This window comes from Anguilla anguilla, chromosome 7 (genome assembly GCF_013347855.1).
Source record: "Anguilla anguilla isolate fAngAng1 chromosome 7, fAngAng1.pri, whole genome shotgun sequence".
NCBI lineage: Eukaryota > Metazoa > Chordata > Actinopteri > Anguilliformes > Anguillidae > Anguilla > Anguilla anguilla.
The window spans coordinates 50585202-50604948 of record NC_049207.1 but is presented as its reverse complement, the minus strand read 5'-3'; the positions used below and the strand labels follow the sequence as shown (position 1 = coordinate 50604948).

General features: G+C 41.3%; 1 protein-coding gene across 2 annotated transcripts in view; it reads left to right on the top strand.

Moving 5' to 3' along the window:
• Positions 1–19747, top strand: part of LOC118232176 (receptor-type tyrosine-protein phosphatase delta) — a 234927-nt gene that overhangs the window by 60028 nt on the left and 155152 nt on the right. The window contains exon 1 of one of the 2 annotated variants that reach the window (XM_035426884.1): positions 11891–12265. The exons of the other annotated variant lie outside the window; for it this stretch is intronic. The gene's annotated coding sequence lies outside the window, so the exon portion shown is untranslated. Of the gene's footprint in view, positions 1–11890; positions 12266–19747 lie in introns of those variants that run through there. 2 annotated transcript variants of the gene reach the window in all.

Below are 19747 nucleotides of genomic sequence, written 5' to 3'. Positions count from 1 at the left end.
TTGGGTTACCCCTGCGTTAACACCACCATAACTACTGCACCTATTGGGTACCTGCAGGGTGCAAGCTGTTGTTGTCAGTAAGTGGTGTGGCTCTCCTTTATTTAGGACTTCTATAATGTACTCAGTACTTGTGGGAGAAACATTTTTGAATGACGTGAAGTGCGCCCGGCGCATTGGACATTCTCAAAGACTACAAAACAGCGCGTGTGGACTACGGTTAGGCGTGACCATGGTTACAAGTCAAGTTGGCTGTTCGCGGGGTAGTCGGCCGTGTTCTGATGATGTCACAGTTAAGGTCAGGAAGTGCCGTCAGAGACCGTGGAGCCTCAGCAGGGATGGTGCTGGCTGATGCGACTCGACAAGCAGGGAACATGCTCTGAATATGAACGAATATTCACTTCTCTCTCTGCCATATATATATATTTTTTTAAAAGAACAACTTTGTGAAAATATGCTACGAGAGGAACGCTACCAGTATCTCGGAATCAAAAAAATGACATTTTTCAGCGCAACAAAGTACATTCCAAGCAAGAGAAAGCTTAGTATTTACACCGTCACTTATCAAACTATCTGCAAATCTGTTTTTTTTTTAGGCCTGAGCATCAGAATGTTTTGGCATTCCGCTACCCGTATGCAGAGTTCCAGTGCCGCTGAAACAGATTGACTGAATTATTAATAGAAATATGTAATTATAAAATGTCTGCCAATTGCTGAGAGACACCCACGTGCCCTGCTGGACGGAAGCCTCATTGTGTTGTGGACTGCAGTTGAACACTCATGACCTATTACCATGCAGGTTGGGTTAATTGCCTGCACTAAATTGCCCATGAAATCATTCTTTGTTGGACTGTGGTTCTGGGGGAGGGAGCCCCCCCCCAGCATGTTTTCTTGTGCCTACATCAAGAACCGGCTTTTTCAGGAGCTGAAACACACAAATATGTTTATTGTGAGTGTATATTGTATAGTGTCTATTCAATATCTATTTGTTTACTTATTTAGTTACACATGAATGTGATAAGGTGGAGTCTGTTATTTTATTTTTTTTCTCTTGTTAAATGCAACAGATAAATATGCGACATGGCAGGGAGCTGACTAGATCTTAGGTGAATTGGACTGGATTTTCTCTAACCAGTAAGGAACTTGCTAATAGCTTTGCTATTACTATGGAAATAGAGGCACTGTTCAGCAATTATCCCCAAATTAGCTTTAACACCTGTGGTGACATTTTAGAGTTAGCTTAGCCACATCCTGTACTGTAAAGATTGAGAACAAGTATACCACTGTTCACGGACTGCAGTAGAATTAATACTGTAGGAAACCTTTAGCTCCACGATTATATATATATATATATATATATATATATATATATATACTTTGAACCTTTCATGAATGCACTGTCCTAAAATATAGCGCTAAAGCACGTATCCCCAACTGACTGTTGCAAAATACCGACCAGTGCTGCATGTTCTGGTCTCAGAAAAAAAGCAGCAAAGCTGAAATAAATCAAAAGGAAATATTCTCTTAAATTAGGAGGCATTAGCATGCAGAATTGGGTTCCATTGAAATGCATTGCTTAACCATGGCAACTGCAGGGGGCCAGCAAAATCATTGCGTGAAAGCCACAATCTTCCCAGAAGTCATTGCTGTTCACTCATTATTAGCCTTTTTATTATTTATTTATTTTATTTTATTTTTTGCTTTAATGTTTGCGTCTGGCATTTTGCCAGCTTTCAGCAATTATTTTCCCTCTTTCTCTCAGATAAAACTGCATGTGAAAAATCTTTTTTCTACTGTCCAGATTTGTAGCGCCCTGTAGAACAACAAGAAGGAATACATTTAACTTCAAGGATTAAAGACAAAGGATCTTAATCCCTCAAGTTAATCGAGGATTACAAGCCTGTCACTTGGATCGAGTACGCTTGAACTTTTTGCCGTCGAACAGTACCATCAAAACTAGCAGGCATATATAGAGCTGTGTGCTGTGAAAAAACAGATTAGTACAAAGAAACGATGTGCAGTAGTGTCTTACATTGTATATTCCACTGTATGCTGCCACGATAGAAACTAAAGTCTTCTCTTTGTATGTTGCTAACTGGTGGTGTGCATTTTAATTCCTTGCTCGAGAACTTTTAAAAAAGCAGCTTCATTTCAGTAATTGTTGAAAGTTTGAAGTTTATTATCTTGGTAAAAAAATTTTTTTTAATTTTTCTTTTTTTTTTGTAAAATGAATCCTTTCATTTCAAGTTCATTTTTTGTGCAGCGTACATATGCAACCAGCAAGGCCGGTGTGTCAAGCCTGACCGTATGCGCAAAAGACGACGAGGTTGAGGCAAATTTAGACTGACAGGTAGTTCACCCTCGCGGGCAGCTTTTCAAAACACGGCCCCTATTTATGTAAACCAATCAAGGCAATGGGACAGAAGCAGACAGCCGCCATCCTCTAACCGAAAATCATAGCGCTTTCAGCATAACCTAACACCAAATATTACCTCAGGTTTACCTTGGGTGCTATTTGCACCTGGAATTTATCGTTTATGATTACTACTGAAACATAAATAGAGGCTTTAACACACCATATAAGTTTTATACCCTGACACTCCTGTTAATAAAAACCATCACAAAGAACTGCCAGTTAGTTGTCATTTAAGGTGTCTGTTAAGCAAACAAGCAAACGACAATAACATTTTTATACATTATACATTTTTTAAACGAGACGGCAATTCTGAAGGCACTTCCAAAGACATAACGACACTTACGATTTCACAGTCACCCTCTGCAGATTTATTGTGTGTAAGTCAAACCGACTGGATCATAAAATGGGATACTTTAACAGAAATATTGCTACTCTAGTTACCACTTCTATGCACAAGCCACCTAAAGAATGAACAATCAATCTGTGTACATTTAGAACTCCTGTTGATTTTGGCTTTAAGAGAGAACACAATGATGACCGGGCATGGTGTGGCTTGAAAAGTACCATTTGATGCCCTTACTTTTGTGCGAGGTGACAGATCGGCGATAAAAGTGGCTTTTCATGAACACTGAAGTGTAAAATGGAGGGAGAGGCAGACACAATGCTTCTGATCAATCAGACACGCTGTAAGGATCCTGGAGAATGCCCGCTCCCGGTGCGCGGAATGACTGCTGAATTGAGCCGAGCACGGATGCCATTTCGGGTTTCTGTCAGGCAGTTACACTTTAGCGGCCGTACGGCCACGCGACAGAACACACCGCCCGCTTCCAAAAACCGTGTCTGCCGCAGACAAGCCGTCGGTTCGGTCCAAACCGATAAGAGAATATAATCAATGCACGTGCGTGATTTTTTGATATTTGATTTTGTTGTTGTTTTTAATGCGCGTTTTATCTGTGTTTGTTGCGCCTCTCCCCTGGCTGAAAAGCTGCTTGCGCTTGACTTGATTTTCATTTGAATGGCTGCGTAGCGGTTTGCTCGAGGCTCCCGGTGATGAATTTTTTTGCCGTCGAATGGGTTTTTTTTTTTTTTTTTTTTTTGCTCAGGTGAACATTTCATTCAGACCTGTGCACTCGCCGTGTGGCAGCTAGACGCACGGAACACGAAACCCGACAAGCTGTTCCAATCAGAGCCAGGCGGCCGCTGAAAAGCGCAGGGTCACGAGGCCGGGGAACGAACTGCATTATAACCATCGCCTGGCCTGCCTCTGCGTGCAATTCGCAGGCACATGCGAGCTTTTAACCCTTTGAGAGTGGGCTTTTTCTGTTCAGTGTTCTAGAACTCCGTTGCTTTCAATTACCGGTAGTGATTGTTACATCAGCATTAGAATGTTCAGCGAATTACATTCCGAACACGTATTTGTGATCGTACGCTATAAAGGGTTAACGCTTGCACCTGAGAGGGTTGGTCTGCTGTACTGTGTGCTTTCACATAAACCGTGCTATAACTGTAATCAGATAAATGTCACTAAATGTTTCACTTTAATATCGAAGCTTTTTATCTCATCCTTTTTTACAGTGATAGAAACGTGTGCATTATTTCAATATATAATGCATAAAGTACATTTTGCTAACGAGTCGTAATAAATATTAAATATTAAGTGTTAATTACAGCATTATTGCATATCAGTAAATATGTTATTACAGATTGCAGGGCTGCTACATTTCTAAATTTCACATGAAATAATTTGCTCTGTTATGCGTACTCTCATATCAACAGTTAACTTTTGTTTCTGCAAAGAAGTCTTACTATAAACAAAATGATATCTTGTTGAATACTGCAGGATTTTAGTCAGAGTTCTGTGTGGCTAAACATTGCATTTAGTGCCAAGTGTGTATGTGTCTTTATGAGTCAGCTTACTCTACATCACTCAAAATTTTGTGAAATTTAAATTATTCAGGACTGTCATACAATGTCAAATTATCAGTTGTACTTTTCTAAACTTGTATATGTAAACAATAAGGTCTTTTCTATAAACAATTTGAATGTTAATTATAAATTGCAAATGCTGCATATGCAGCTAGTCAGTCTTAATCCTTTTTTCCATTCCATACACTGATATTTTTTCTCACTGCAGAAAGCAAATGTTTAACAGAAGATAAGCAAATAAAAAATATGGAAATGGGTTGCAATTAATCGTAATTTTGGTTTGGCCAGATGTGACATTGTATAAAGACATTGGGCCTCATTCACGAAACATGCATACGGTCACATTTGATCATAAACTGATTGTAAGAACTTTTCCAAGAACATTTCAGCACTCATCCTTTTATTCTTACCTGTACTTGTTCATGGCTGTTTCCTTCATTCATCATCAAATACACCTGGGATGTCATGAATTCCATATTGGTTTTTTCATAGGAACATTTTTACGCACAAAAGTAAGAATAATTTAAGAAAACTGATTCTACAGTAAGCTGGGAACAACTCCAAATCCCAGGTTTCTGTTTATAACGAGACTTTAGAATGTGTCTGGCAGGCTAGCAAATGGCGGTGCATTCTGCTGCTCGAGTCAGGCTTGTTCATGTGGACTCATGTCACAAACATAGACAAAGAGGAATGTCTGGTGGGAACAGCTGATCAGACCGCATACAGCGAGCGTGGCCAGTGACATTCAGAGTTTTGGGGGTCCAAATTTAGAAAAAAAAAAAAAAAACATGCCTGAGAACTTTATTGGGTCTTAAATCTTTTTTGTTCATTTTCCAAGTAAGCACACAAATGTTGCTGTGACATACGCACATTATCAAATTCACTGATGTGATGTAGTATTTACAGGGCCTGCTTACTCGGTTTATCTATTGCACTGTTCTTCACTAAAGGCGGTGAAGGAGGGACGGGGCGGGGGGGGGAATGTGTACTACTATGGCTTTGTCCTGGATATAGTTTCTGAAAAAGGCGGTGATGTCGTTTTGTCTTTGAGAGCTTAGGTAATGTCCTCACGTCAGGGCTGTCTTACACGCGGCGTTACGTTTATGATGCGAGCGCTCATGAAAGCTGCAGGCGGGAGAACGCTGCCCCGAATTCATCCGCAACGTTCCGTTTGCGTTCACCTTACCTGTGAGGAATAAACCCAGCCCCCGCACCCCCCACACCCCCACCCCGCTCTTCACCTGGACTGATCGCGCAGAGGAAACCGCTCAGCCCTCGCGCTCGATGCCATCTTATTTTTCCCTCCCGACGGCGGTCTGTCTCATCTTTCTCATCTTTTCTCAAACGCGCGGACCTGTGAAAGCGGCTGAGAAAGTGCCTCGCCACAAAAAAACACATCTCACTGGCTCGGCGGCAAATAATTTGGATTTCTCGCTTTTGCTTATTCGTCTTTCAAGGGATGATGCATTGGCCGTTTCTTTCTTTATGATGAACTGCTGGGAACAGAGAGCATAATGGGACGTGTAGTTTTTGCTATCTTAAGTTATCAGTTCATCAGAATAGGCCTGCGTTGCTTTTCACCCTACCACTCACCCCCTATTCTTATTGTGTTAGACTTGGAATATAAAAGGGGCATTTACTCCTTAGTAAACAGTAATTAAGACTAACAAAAAAAGAAGGAAGAGTTGGAAATTAGGGCTCAGTACTCCCACTGTACAACAGTCTACATTCAGCAAACCCTCTGTCTATTTATAGATGAAGCTACTTTAATTTTATTTGTGGTGAAGATTTTAAACAGGAAAAATCCAAGCGAATGCAAACAGCAATGATAAAAACGGCCACTGTCAAATGACTCTCCTCTGTACCTGATGGTGATCGACCGCATGCGGTTGTTATTCTTGCGTTTTCCCTTTCCCCTCGTTTGCAGGTGTGTGATCTGTGATCCTTCAGCGCTCTTGTTAAGTAAGCAATTTTTTGTGTACCTTCCGAGAATAGCATTAGCGCTGGAAAAACGAAGGAGGGACGCCCGAAACAGCGAACACAAACGCGAGGACAAACGGCCCCGTTCGCGAGCGCGTGTTAGCGCACGGGCGTGCGGCTAAGAGGGACGCGAGCGTTTTACTCATCGGCGCCGCCAGTTTGTTAGTTCATCTGGGCGGCTTTGCCGATAACTCTCGTGTACTCTCCGTGCTCATGCACGTAAGGGAGGGGAAATAATTTATTTTCTGAGTATCTGTGTAACTGGAGAGGTTCATCATTTTAAATTTGCTCTGCTTTATTCTCCTCCCTGCCTTACGGTCTCCCCGAGGGTTTTTATACAGAGCTGTTCCATTAAGTATAGAGGTAAACTATGCCGCGTAATTATACAGCGCAGGGTTTGTCTGAAACTACTGCCTGTGCGCACATTCGTATCCGGGGGAGATTTTGAGGGGGTGCCAGCATTAATTTGACCGGAGTTTTCTCCAAACAATGTAGTTTGATCAGCAGGCCTGCGGTGGACCCTGAGCTATTACTGCCTGGCACCACCGGGGGTGCTGTTATATTATGCATACCTGTCTCTATTAAAGCATGCAGGGGAGCACACAAATAATGGTGTTGTTCTGTAAGAGCTCTGTAGGTGTGTGTGCGTGTGTGTGTAGGTGTGTGTGTGTGTGTGTACTTATATGCATGTGTGGAGGAAAATAACTGAAAAAAGGACAGATTAACCTTTATTTTGTTTAAAAAATATGTATGTTAATAAAAGAACCAAGTCCTTTAACATACAAAATACATGTTGATATGTCTCAAATATATACAAAGTCTGCTAGACCCTGTCATTTAAAGTAAAGTGCCTACAGTATATCTTTTCCACAAAAACAAGATGGCACAAGTATATTTTAGCACAAGTACATTGTATTATTTCCCTTACTGCAATTGTTAGGGAATTCATGAGTGGTGGAAATGTATGCAGTGAATCGTTAGAATTGTACAGCCTTGCACAAGTATTTTAAACAGCTTTCAAAGCATTTAACATATGTGGTAAACAACAACGGGCTGTAGAAGGTGATACATGCTCTAATATGACAGCAACTCTCTCTCTGGGAGGGTAAATCTCAGCCTTTGTGTGACAAGCATTGCAGCTTGGTGCACGTACAACACGATGGTTAGTGTTAAATCAGCACTGAAACAGTGCATTTTGCACTGACTGAGTACAGCAGAAACAGTTTTCAAATATACCCCGGGCTCATATATAAGCTCTGTTAGTGTTGAATGAACACTGAGCGTTTTTCCGGTGTGAGATCGCACCGGCACAATGTCAGCTTATCAGAAAACGTAGGCGGCATTTTAAGTGCTTTATGAGTATCCATTAACACGTAAGTGCTGAAATCCCAATAAATTCCTAATTCACCGTGTTGATGTGACTGGCAAGCAATTTGCGGTATGGTGATGTGATATAATATGACTTTGGTCACACTGATAGCGTTCGGTCAGAAATACGTGCCGATTTTCCGTACCTGAAGGGTTTTGTTTTTCCTCTCTTGCAGATAGCACTGATCGTATCTCCCGCCGGTTGTTACACTCTGTCCCTTTTTGCTTGTCAGGCATCGCAAACAAGCCAATCCCCTCTGTCTCGCCATGTTATATTTTACACTTTGGTAAAATTTTTATCCGCTTATGAGATAGCTATCTGCTTAAATACAGGACCGATGTGAAACTAATTTTACAATGAATGGTTTTTTACTTGATAGAGGAATTATACAATTTTTCAATTACATTTTTCATTGCAGCCTCGTTGCTGATGCAAAGAATAACATGACATGGATGGGATTTTATTTTTATCTGTATATTTAAAAAAATATATTACAGGTTAGAACAGTATACTACATTCTCTGAAGAAAGTAGGAATATCACAGTACATACTTTACAAGAAGTATTGTCAGAAGGAGTTTATGACCGTTAGACCAGTTTCTCAATCATGGATATTAATATTTGATAGATGTTATGCAACGCATCAAATGATTGCTTTTGGCAAGAGTTTCCTCTTTAAGAAGTGCTTTCACTGCTACAGTACCGTTTAACATTCTGTCATGTAGCATAACAGATGAAACACACAATTGATGGTCTACACGCAGAGAGAGACGGGAATGGACTTCATCTTAAGTTCACATAATAATAGCCTTCTCATGAAAGGCTACTGATTTGATTTTAGCCTGTGTCTCATCACAGATTGTTGAGTGGAGGCAATCTATCATGCGGTCATGGCTACCATGCACCCAGAAAATTAACTCAATCTTATTTTTGCCCGTATTTGTTATATTGATATGAGATGGTAGATTTAAAACATGCCCCTAGGCATTATCAAACCGAGTGCAGAGGCGTGCACTGTGCAAAAGCCTTTACCACTGAAATATGCGGTTCTAGAGAGAAGCCACTCGACAATGAAACACAGTAATGTTAGTAATGTTCAGTTCAGATGCACAAAGTTGATTGGAACGTGCGATTTTGGGACTGCATTACGAACATATGTAAGATTTGGTAGAGAGTTAGCACATCTGTGCTTGATAAGTGGCAAGCAATAAAACTGTGATACTTTAAAAGAAACAATGTAAAAGTCAATAATTAACATACTGAACACACGCCAGAGGGTTTTCAAACATTAGCCTGTTTAATGTTTAACCAGATGCCCCATGGCAGCTACATGGATTTGGGTTTGTGTTCTACAGAAAGCAGATAAGGTTGGTCAGGGCACATTTACTTTCCCCAACTGGTAGTTCAAAATGGTCACTCAGTCATTCAGTCTTTGGAACTAATATTTTGAACTATTATTTTGAAAAGCCACACATTTTTTAAAGTTGCTTTGAATAGCAGTAGGATTGGATACATTTCATTTCAGAGTTTCTGTTTAGCATCCAGTGGCCTTTTTATTTAATTTAAATTTAAATTATTCTAGATGAAGAGCTTATTTAATCTCTGTTCTAATCACAAGTGACATATAATGTATGTGGTAATTGTAAATATATATTACAGCACTTTGAGTGACAAGAGCATTTAATATTGTTAAGCCACAGGACAGAAGCTTTACACGTAATAATTTTCTGCTTATCGAATAATGTTCCCAGATCAAGGTCAAGGCGAATCTCTCTATCTACAAACCAACAAGTTTTATAATGTAGTAGTATGGTTTTAGTGAGAGTTTTTATTGAGCAAACACGTTGGTTTTATTGTTCCAGTAAATAGATGCAGCCTTTTCCAATTGTCCTTTGAACCATGTTATTCACAGCACTAAGATATATCCAGTCATCAGATTTGATTTTCCCCAGTGCTGGTTTTGGGACTTCTCGTTTGAGACCGTTTTACACATCAGCTCCATTATATACTGTATTTATGGCCCATCCGAAACAAGTGTCCACCTGTTGCACAGTAGTTAATTACGCTTGCATCTGTGCATTAAGGTCGTGCACAGAAAACCAGACCCTCTTCTGCTAGATTGTTCCTAATTGTTTCATAATGCTCACTAGCAAGAGCAGTCAATTCATCCATTATGCCCTTGTCATCCTATATAACTCACGCCATCTTTCCAACAAAGCTCCACTATAAACCAGCGGATATCTCTTTCTACCTCTGTGTGAGGTTTACTGCCTTCAGTCAGTGCTGATCCAAAATGGAGGTCCAGTGAATTTGATCTGTACAAATCCAAATTCATAAAAGCAGCATTACATGCAACTGCGACCTACAGTACAGGCAGGACGCTGGTCAATCTTGGGACCAGTGCCCGGTGTTTCGTGTTAGTCCAGATCGAGGATTGAATCTACAACCTTCAGAATGGAGCCTCTAGACGTTGTGTGCCTCTGAGCCGTGCTTGAATTACACTCGTCTGCTCCTGCGTCCTGCCAGGCTTGAAAGGGGAAAAGACCAGCAAATGTTAGTTAGCTGCACACCGTGTTCAGTTTGAGTTCGAACTGAACTTGGTGTGCTGCTAATATTTGCTCTGCCAGCTATCTCAGCACAACAAACTGTATCAACGTACTCACTCCTGACAGTGAAAGTCTGCTCTCTCATTCAGCCATGCGTCTGAACCTGTTTATTTTGCTTCAGTTTGCGGGCCAATGTTATGAGTACATGCATTAGTGAGGTCAAAGTTTCATTTTTACTGAACAAAATAATTTTTTTTTTCATTGCAAGAGAGCTTATATTTCTCTTTATTTTCCATAGGTGCATTTTATTTGTTGAAAATGGAAAATGAATCCGCTTGGATTTTCCTGCTTTTTTTTTTTTTTGGCTGTGCAGTTTGTGTAACTTTATTATTTTTCTTTTAATAATTCAGGTTTGCCTGAAGCCATTTTTACTCATTGTAATCATGTTTTTCAGTCTATTTTCCATGGGTAGGCAAGCTGAACCTAAATTTCTAACACTGGGCAAAATTCATTTAAAGAGATTTTGAAGCACCATTCTAACAGTCTCCCACGTCTTTCAGCAAATGGATACGCAGCATTACAGGTTGGTTTTTAGAGAATTTTCTGGGGGGAAAAAATGGGAGAAGTGCTGCTGCTTTGCAAATCTGTACCTGGATGAGATTATCGTGAAACAACAATGTTTTTGCAGGTGCCCTGCAGCAATTGGCTGCTCAGTGTGCTTGGCATTCCTACAGCGGGGAAATGTGGTTTACATAGGTCTGTTGCTGTCGGCCATTGTTGCTGTCAGCGATGTTCCTCTAATTCAGGTCAATACACCACACTAGAGTATATTTTCAGTCCACCTCGGCTGACATGCCTCCCCCCCCCCCCCCCCCCCCACCTTACACACCCACACACGCATGCACACACATTTATCTTCTTGAAACAGTGAACTGGTTGGGTGGAAGTGTGGTATAATGGTGACGGGGCTAGGCCTGCAGCCCCAGTATTGTAGTTTCAATTCCCAGGTGGCACACTTCCAACCATTGTCCTCTTGAGTAATGTACTTATGCTGAATCGTTTTACTAACTATCCGGCTGTATAGATTTATGGCATAGACATGATTTCAAGCTGTGCAAATCACTCTGGATAAGAGTGTTCAATATGCCAAAATGCAAATGAGGGCCTTTTTTGTGTGTGACAATGACCTGTTAATGTGTTCTTAGCATAACTACACAAAGAAGTCACAACCTAAAACAATTGCACTGTAATTTTTAACAGCTTGTAATTGCAATGTTACATTTTCAAATATATTTATATTGTTCGAGAAGGTATGGTAGTTTTTGAACATTCTAGAACTATATTTTGAGTATGTCTCTTATGCATTTATTTCAAATGAATATGAGGTTCCTTTTTTGCACTTCTAAGCAGAGGGGTCCATGCGTTCATCATTTTTATCCTCTCTATTAATTGGTTTTATTTTGCATAAGTTATTATATTTTTGATGAAGTGTTTTTGCTGGCAAAGTCATCGATCTGTTAGGGTGTCTTGCGCCACAAAGACTTCGAAAATTCTCTGTGTGGACTGACAGGAGAAAGTTGATCCCGGGGAGTTAGTTTATCCCGGTCAGTGACGTCACCTTTCCATCCCCTGTCTGTTTCTGTGCCTGGCGCGCACAGTCTGTGTTTGACTCGGCAGGAGAACGTATCTCAGCCTTACTGCACACCGAACTACATCATTTCTGCACACTGGGTTATGACGGCGAAATACACTCGCGCCCGGGAAATGTATTCATTCCTGAATATCCAGATCCAGCAGTTCGTTATTCAGACTCGATTTTTGTTCTGAAGAAGGACAGATCTGCGTTAGAGACGTAAGAAGAAGCACATTCATACACTCATACAACAGCGAAAAGAAATCGAAGAGAATTAAATACCGTCGTTTGCTTAGATGGTGGATTATTTCGCTCCTGCTCCAACTACACTGGATGTAACGATATAACAAGCAAGGGGAAACCGAGATTAGAGACTCCAGTGCTCGCAACGATGTTAAGGTAAGCATTATTCCAATGGCGAGACAAACATGACAAGTAGACGTTTAATATTAAAAGCATTGGTAGGAAATACTGGAAACTTGAATCTCCTCCGTAATATTTGCGTATAGTGTCTGTCTGTCGTGAATGGTTAAACGATTTGAGCAGCATATGGTTAGCTATGCAGAAGGCAAATCAGAATTCACTCTAACTCAGTGGCATCAATCAACATTATTCTTTTGCAAACTTATAGAGCGAAGTGTCACGTCGCGTTTCACGGGTACGTTTTCTGCATTTATTTATTTATTTTTCGGTGTAGTCTACTTTAAAATGCCTCGCTGTAGCTAAACACACAGTGCCACAAACACTGCTAGCCTGGCGTATATGATCCGAAATCATGCCATTGCATGGTAGCCTATGCTGAACGGTATATGTACACCCACAAACTACCCCATAGGGCATAAACGGATAAAACGGATTGCCGATGGTTTTATGTCAAGAACTGCGTGGTATTGACAGAGTGGGTTTATGAGAACGACAGTTCGTGAAACTATTTTCCCTGTTTCTCTCTGCTTGAGCTGATTTGTTGAAATGCCCGGTTACTGTTTTTATTATAAGTCTATTTGGCTATTATTATTTTTTTTTGTAGCGACGTTTGCATAGCCTAGTGGTTAGGCATTCTTGTGGAAAGCAATAGCCTACCTCCGTAATCATTATTGCACATTTCTGGCTTGCCTACCAACGTTATTGCACTTATATCAAACTACCATTCAAAATCTTTCCGGAGTTGACCATTTCTGAAAATATCAAATCGCTAAATAACGTTAAACATAAATTCAAATAAATGTTTGGTAGGGTATTGGTTCGTAAAAGTGCAAAGTGCAGTCGTCTTAAATGATATACCTATATGTCCATAACAATAAAGTCTACGCGAATAATTGTCCTTTATATATTTTTCAGTAAACAGTCTACATGTGCTGTAATTTTAAACTTATCAACCTCGTTGTATCATAGGTAAGCTTTCGGTATCTCACTGAGTCTCTGACCCGACTCTTAATATTTGTCTTGCTGGTCTGCTGTCCCGCAGATAATTCTCTGACGCAAAAATGCATAGCCTACGTATTTCGGATTTTGTAGAAACCGTGAAATAAAGAATGATGGAATTGATAAAGATAGGATATAAATAAAAGATATAAAAGATTTGTCCTGTCGGAAATAAACTTAAACTGGGGTGTAGTAGGGTAATGTTTGTGCAAAATAGATTTAGATTCCACATTTCTATGTCGCTCTTGGGGGTGACCGTTTTCCATTTTTTGTTGATCGATGGCCTTTATATTAAAATTGTAAAGAAAAAAAAAAAAAACCTGAATGAGATTGCTTCGAACATTTCTAATGTGTCGGTGTAAGTAAACACGCGTTAAATGGGATCTTTTTTGGATGTAATCCAAATTGTATGGGATCTTTTTTTTTTTTTTTGAAGAGAAGCAGAGCTGGAGAACATTGGAAAGCGCTGGTGCATGTACTGTATTTGGACAAGTTGATCCGCTAGGGGCCTTCAAACTCTGTAGTGACTGGAGAACAGTTGGCTCTCGGTAATGGTGATGGTGGTGGTTGTGTGTGTGTGTGTGTGAGTGAGAGAGAGAAAGAGAGGGAGAGAGAGAGGGAGAGAGGGTGGAGGAGGATTACTGCTAGTAGCAGTCTAGGTATTTTCAGTTTAGTAGCAGAACAGAGGAAGACATATAGCCTGCTTTATATATATATATATATATATATATATATATATATATATATAGTGTGTGTGTGTGATGCTTAGTGTTTTACTGTATCAGCTATTATTGGGGCTACCTGCCCAATGAGTTATTAGTGGATATGTTTATTATGTCACTGTTATGAATTTGTGTAGATAGAGAGAAAGTACAAGTTTAGCTGCAAAGCAAGATACAGTTATTAGATGTTAGCACGATTCTGTGGATAAGGAACTGGTTCTGTAACCTGAAGGTCACATAATTGATCTCTCTAGCGTCTCTGACACGGCCGTTGTACGCTTGAGCAAAGCGCTGACAACATCTGTGAATGTTCACTCGGAATTAGATCATCTGCGTAGCAAACTAATGAGCATAAATAAAACAATTAGCCATCCAATGCAGGGATTAATGGCACAGATTGTGTAAAGTGTGTGGCCAGGTAAAGCGGTTAGGCACCGTTTGCTTTTGATATCGGCTAGCCTAGCTGCTCTTGGCACAAGGAGGTTAGGCTATGTTGACTACAAGGGGACTTATTGTGCTTTTGCAGAATGCTGACATGCATGAATTGATCTAAATAAAGACCAAATATTTCGTTTTTATTTTAAGGTCTTGGCTGATTACGATGCCTTTGTGTTACTGAAATGATGGATAATAATAATAATAATAATAATAAGGACTTCTTATTACATCTTTTAATAGATCTTATTACATCTATTGTTATTATTATTATTATTATTATTATTATTATTATTATTATTATTATTACTGTAAATTTCATTTGATTTTATTCTTACGTATTCCTTCACGGCTCACCAAGTGAACCATTTAACATGCTTTCTCCCGTTTAATAGTCAGCACCCAAATGTTGCAAACTATGCAGCGAGGTGGGAGGGGAAGGGCGGGTGGGGGGGGGGGGGTGAGGTATGTTCTGATGTCTTCTAATGGCCGCGTAAGTGAGTGAGTGTACGTGCCGTCCGTGGAGCGCAGCCGTTCAGCAGCAGTCAGCACTTCCAGTGCCTTCCTCCAGTCAGTCAGTCCATGGACCTTTTCGCAGCCCGGCACAGTCAGCTAGCGGCTAGGCTACCCGGTCTGACTGTGGGCAAATACAGCTGTCCCCTCTCGCCCACTGCTCCGCTCCGCTCCACTCCCAGTTCTGCCGTTGCCACAACAACGGCGACACACAGACATACAGTACGCTTTCAGATGAGCGATGACAAATACATGTTTATGTGCATGGTTATTATCGTTGAGCTGGTGTGTCACTAGCTGTGTGGTGTTAACTTACGAGGAATATATTTAAGATTTTATTGCTGCTTCTGAGGGGATATTGTCCCCGCTATTTTTCAGAGATATAAAATTGCCTGGTAGTAAAATGCCCGTAGAGATTTCTTAAAATGGGGTAGTAGGGTATTCTTGGGTTTTATATACAGCAGTGTTTCCCCCTGGCTCACAAATACTAACTGATGTCTTTATTTTCCACAGTCTGACACAGCCTCAGCCGATAATGTAATTTAGCATTGGTAAAAGGGGTAGTCGGAGTGGTACTACTACATTTTCACGTAGAAATTATTTGAAATTGCAATATCTTTCTTTGCTTTAATGCAGAACCTTGTTTTGCTGTCGGTTTATAGGAAAGTTTATTTTATTTTATTATCTGTGTTTCTGTGGTTAGGCTACTTCTTCATGAATTAGTGGCACTTTAACCAAGAATGTACTGCTACACTGAAAGCATTTTCTGGCTGCTTAAAACTATTTCTAAGAATTTTGATGTTGCTGTGCCATGGGGTTATTTAAATATTTTGACTAGTGTTTTGGTACAGATTATGAAATGAATTCTGCTATAAACAGACATTTTAGTGGGTTTTTTTGTGTTCATCCTTTCAACGTGAAAACTCACGAATGCTGTAAATTATTTAGCCTGTTCCAGTTACAACGAGGCTTGCCTTTGATTCACTTTGTGCTGCACTCTTTTCAAACATGTTTGGTTTCCTTTTAGTCAAGATTTTTTTTGTCCAATTCAGCGACCACCAAATTTATGATATGGGAGAACTGAATGTGACATGTCCTTAAACGTATGACTGATGTTGAGGACGGAACGTGTTGCGGTTAGATAGAATCTGTCCCTCCTTTGTACTGAGTTCCATTGTACGGTGCCAGCTGCAGTGTACTGCAAGGCCACGTGATTAAGCGAGGTTAATGATCCGTTGGTGCCCATCGTAGCCGGTGCCAGTTCTTTAAGCACCGGAGCAGGATGCTGGTACCTAGCGATCCAAAAGATGAGGACTCCAGCCAGGCCAGATTCGACATGCAGCACCACCACCACAGAGTCCCTCTACAACGAGGCAACTCTACCCAGAATCCATTCTACCGGCTGTTTAAATGTGGGTACGCTGACTGTCGAGGTCATGTGATCGCCAAGCTGCCTCTCAGGATGATGAGGAGCTTCTTCAGATTGTGATTGGTTGGTTGAATGGGGTGGGCATAAGCACTGTAAATGATGGAGCAGAGCATATTTTAGTCACTAGCAAAAGCCGGTTACTGGTGTGTCCTGGTTCATTGGATAAAAGTGACGTCCAGTGGTCTGATGCCCCTGAGATTGGTTGTAGTTTTTTCCCCCTCCTAAATCAAGTGATTTTCCATCTTTCATTCCAAATGCTCTTGATATCCACCGGGTGAGCATCCAGCATCCCTCTATCTACAGAAGCTGAGAGAGAGCCGGTTAGGGCCACTGGAGGCAATCTAATGTAGTTAATTAGATTACCTCATCTACCAGTTAATGCCCTCTCCTCTTAACGTTCGCACAGGACTCCCATTACAGAAAAGCTATTGAGTTTTTACTAAATAAAGCAGATGTTTCAGCGAGAGTATCTGTTTTTATGGGCATCCAGTTGAAATGAAATTCAGGTTGTAAAGGATTAGGTCTGGCTCTTCCTGTGTACTCTGGAGTAATGATATTTGTTGAGGCAAGCCTTTTGTGTGATTTTATTTAAGTAACACAGTTGTTTAAATTAGGCTCTCACTGTTTTAATTTTTTTTATTTAAATGTATATTTTACAGCTGCATAACCTGGTATTTGAGAGAACTGATCTTTTTGCACGTCCATGGTATTGTCTACTGGGTGTGTCTAGATGGGCAGCATTACTGACATTTTCAAATTCCTAGTCGATGCTTGCATTCACATTTACTGTAAATCATGAATGCAAGTGTATAAAAGTGATTGCTTAGAATGCAGTGGTTGGACTGTTAGTAATTACATTCTTATATCAGTTGTCCATGTTGGTAGCATTACTTTGGTGGAGAGGATAGCCTATATTTTTGCAAATGGGAAACTATTATTGTTATTTATTTATTTAAAGAGCAGTGAGTAGTTCTGTGGCGTAATAAAGTAATCATAACTTGAACGTGGTTCATGTGGCCCAAGCTCTTACATTTCTATCGTTCGGTCTCCTCCATGTGTCTCGAACCTCGGGCTACGCGGCTTATTGCTTAAGCTCATTGACTGCAAATGTGGCTCCGAGGGCATTGACTTCCTCGCCGGGGAGCTCTTTTGTTTTATTGATAATTAGGTTACCTCCCTCTCTTCTGATTAATAATAGGCGATCGCGGTTCAGCCGTCGGGCTGCAGGCTTTCGCCGTTCCTCGTTCCTCTCAGCGTCTGCCGTCGAGCGCCTTTCCCCGGCCCCATTCCTTCTGTCGTCTTTCAGGGAATTTTCTTTTTTTTTTTTCCCAAGGGAGGAATTTCTCCTGGGCGGCTTTCTCCCCATTCCTCTCTCTCCTGCTGCAGATATGGAATATTTGATGTCAGCAATGGGGCCACAGGACTCTGCCTGCCCGCCGCAGCTGCCCTTGACCGGCAGATTAGGTTCCAGGAGGTGTGATGGACGTCCTGCGCTTGTTCCCCAGCTGTGGCGGGATAGCGCCGGGGTCAGTCGCACCGTTGAAACGCTTGGAATTCGCGGCTCGTTCCCCCCGTACGGCCCCCTCCTCCCCACCCCCCGCCCCCTTTGGAAAACCCGCAGTCGGATTTACCTGACAGTGGCGGGGTAACGAGAGTCAACAGCCTTGAAATGAGAGCAGTCCTCAACAATGAGGCCAGTGTGGGGCTGAATCACCCTGAGTGGATGAGGGCTGGTGGCTCATTCTGTGAAGGCACTGTTCGAGAGCATGGTTGGGTCCCATGGTCTGGTATCTGTTTAGGCACTGGTCTAGTGCATGGATGGGTCTCACACTGTGGAATCTGTTAAGGTACTGTTCTAGTGCATGGATGGGGCCCAACATTGTGGTATCTATTAAGGTACTATTCTGGTGCTTGGATGGGTCCCACCTTCTGGTAGGTGTTAAGGCACTGTTTTAGTGTGTGTATGGGTCCCACGGTCTGGTTTCTGTTAAGGTTCTGTTCTAGTGCAGGGATGGGTCCCACGGTCTGGTATCTGCCAAGGCGCTGTTCTAGTGTGTGCATTAATGACATTCGATTTGGCGTTCCAAACTGGGGGAAATAAAAAGCGAGGATGACACAATTTTCACCCAAACTTCTGTGCTTGTGTTTGATTTAAGGGGTGGGGGGTGGGGAGGGGGGGGAGATGGGGGAGGCAGACGCGCTATCAATGCTCATGTCATTAATAAAAAAACGTCCCGTGGCGGCCCAGCGCTACGCTAACGTATCAGTCTTCCAAAAAAAAAAACGCTCTCTTCTTCTGAGTGAAAACTGTTGAAAGTGAAGAAAGAATGTAGCTTCCCGGAATATTAAGCTGGAGGAGAGGAGAGAACCGGAGGGTTGATGGGCGTCGCGTTCTGAAGTCGCGCGGCTTTATCGAATTACCGCCATGATGGCGGACGCGCGCTGATGGGAATTTAATTTAAAGGGTGACAGTTTCAAAATTTGTTTCTGTGGAAAGAAAGTAATTTAACACGGGACGCATCTGTTCTCATTTTGATGCTCTCTTCTCAAAGTTTGCTCTACTGTTCTCAGACATATTTGGGTTGTTCCCAGGGTTCGTAGTATGCAAGTAATGCGACGTTATGACTTTAAAAACGTTGTTTAATATTAGGTTTATACATAATCTTGCTGTGCCTGAAGAAGGAAGGCATATTACCTTGTAGCACTTTCTGAACAATTGAACTTTTGTATTTTGCCACTAAGCGTTTTGGAGGCTGTATGGCGTTTTATTTAAAATGCCTTCCTGCTTGTCTTCATGCTTTTGAATGGGAAAATATCTTTGTGAGCACAAGTTCAATAAAGTAATATACCCAAGTAACCCTACTGCGAAGAGAAAAAAAAAAAAGGTTCACGGGTGAAAAGCTGGTATTAAAAAGCGTGGTGTCTTCTCAGAAATGGAACCCCTCCCTGTTTTGTTGGCACCTGGTTGTCAAAGTGAATTTGGACCTGAACCGATCCCCAGATTGTGTAATTTACTCCGCTAATAAATTTAGCCCCAGGCCCTGTGCTTTCAGAGCAGACCGTTAATGCTGTCTGTGTTCAGTACGCTAGCAGTGACATGCATGCACAAGCCCCATATGCAAAGAGGGGGAAAAAAAATACAGCTCTCTGATTGGTTCCACAAAGCAACCAATAAGCTCCTGTCTCAGGCCTGGCCATGAATGGGCGGAGTCTTTTTCCTCTATTTTTTCTACTTCATTTTAGTGTCACGAGTCACAATTTGAATCCATTTGACGGCTTTTCTTACGGTGGTTACTATTGGTTGATTTGAAGAAGCAATTCAGGAGGGGAGGGAGCTCCACAGCCGGTAAAGATGGCCCC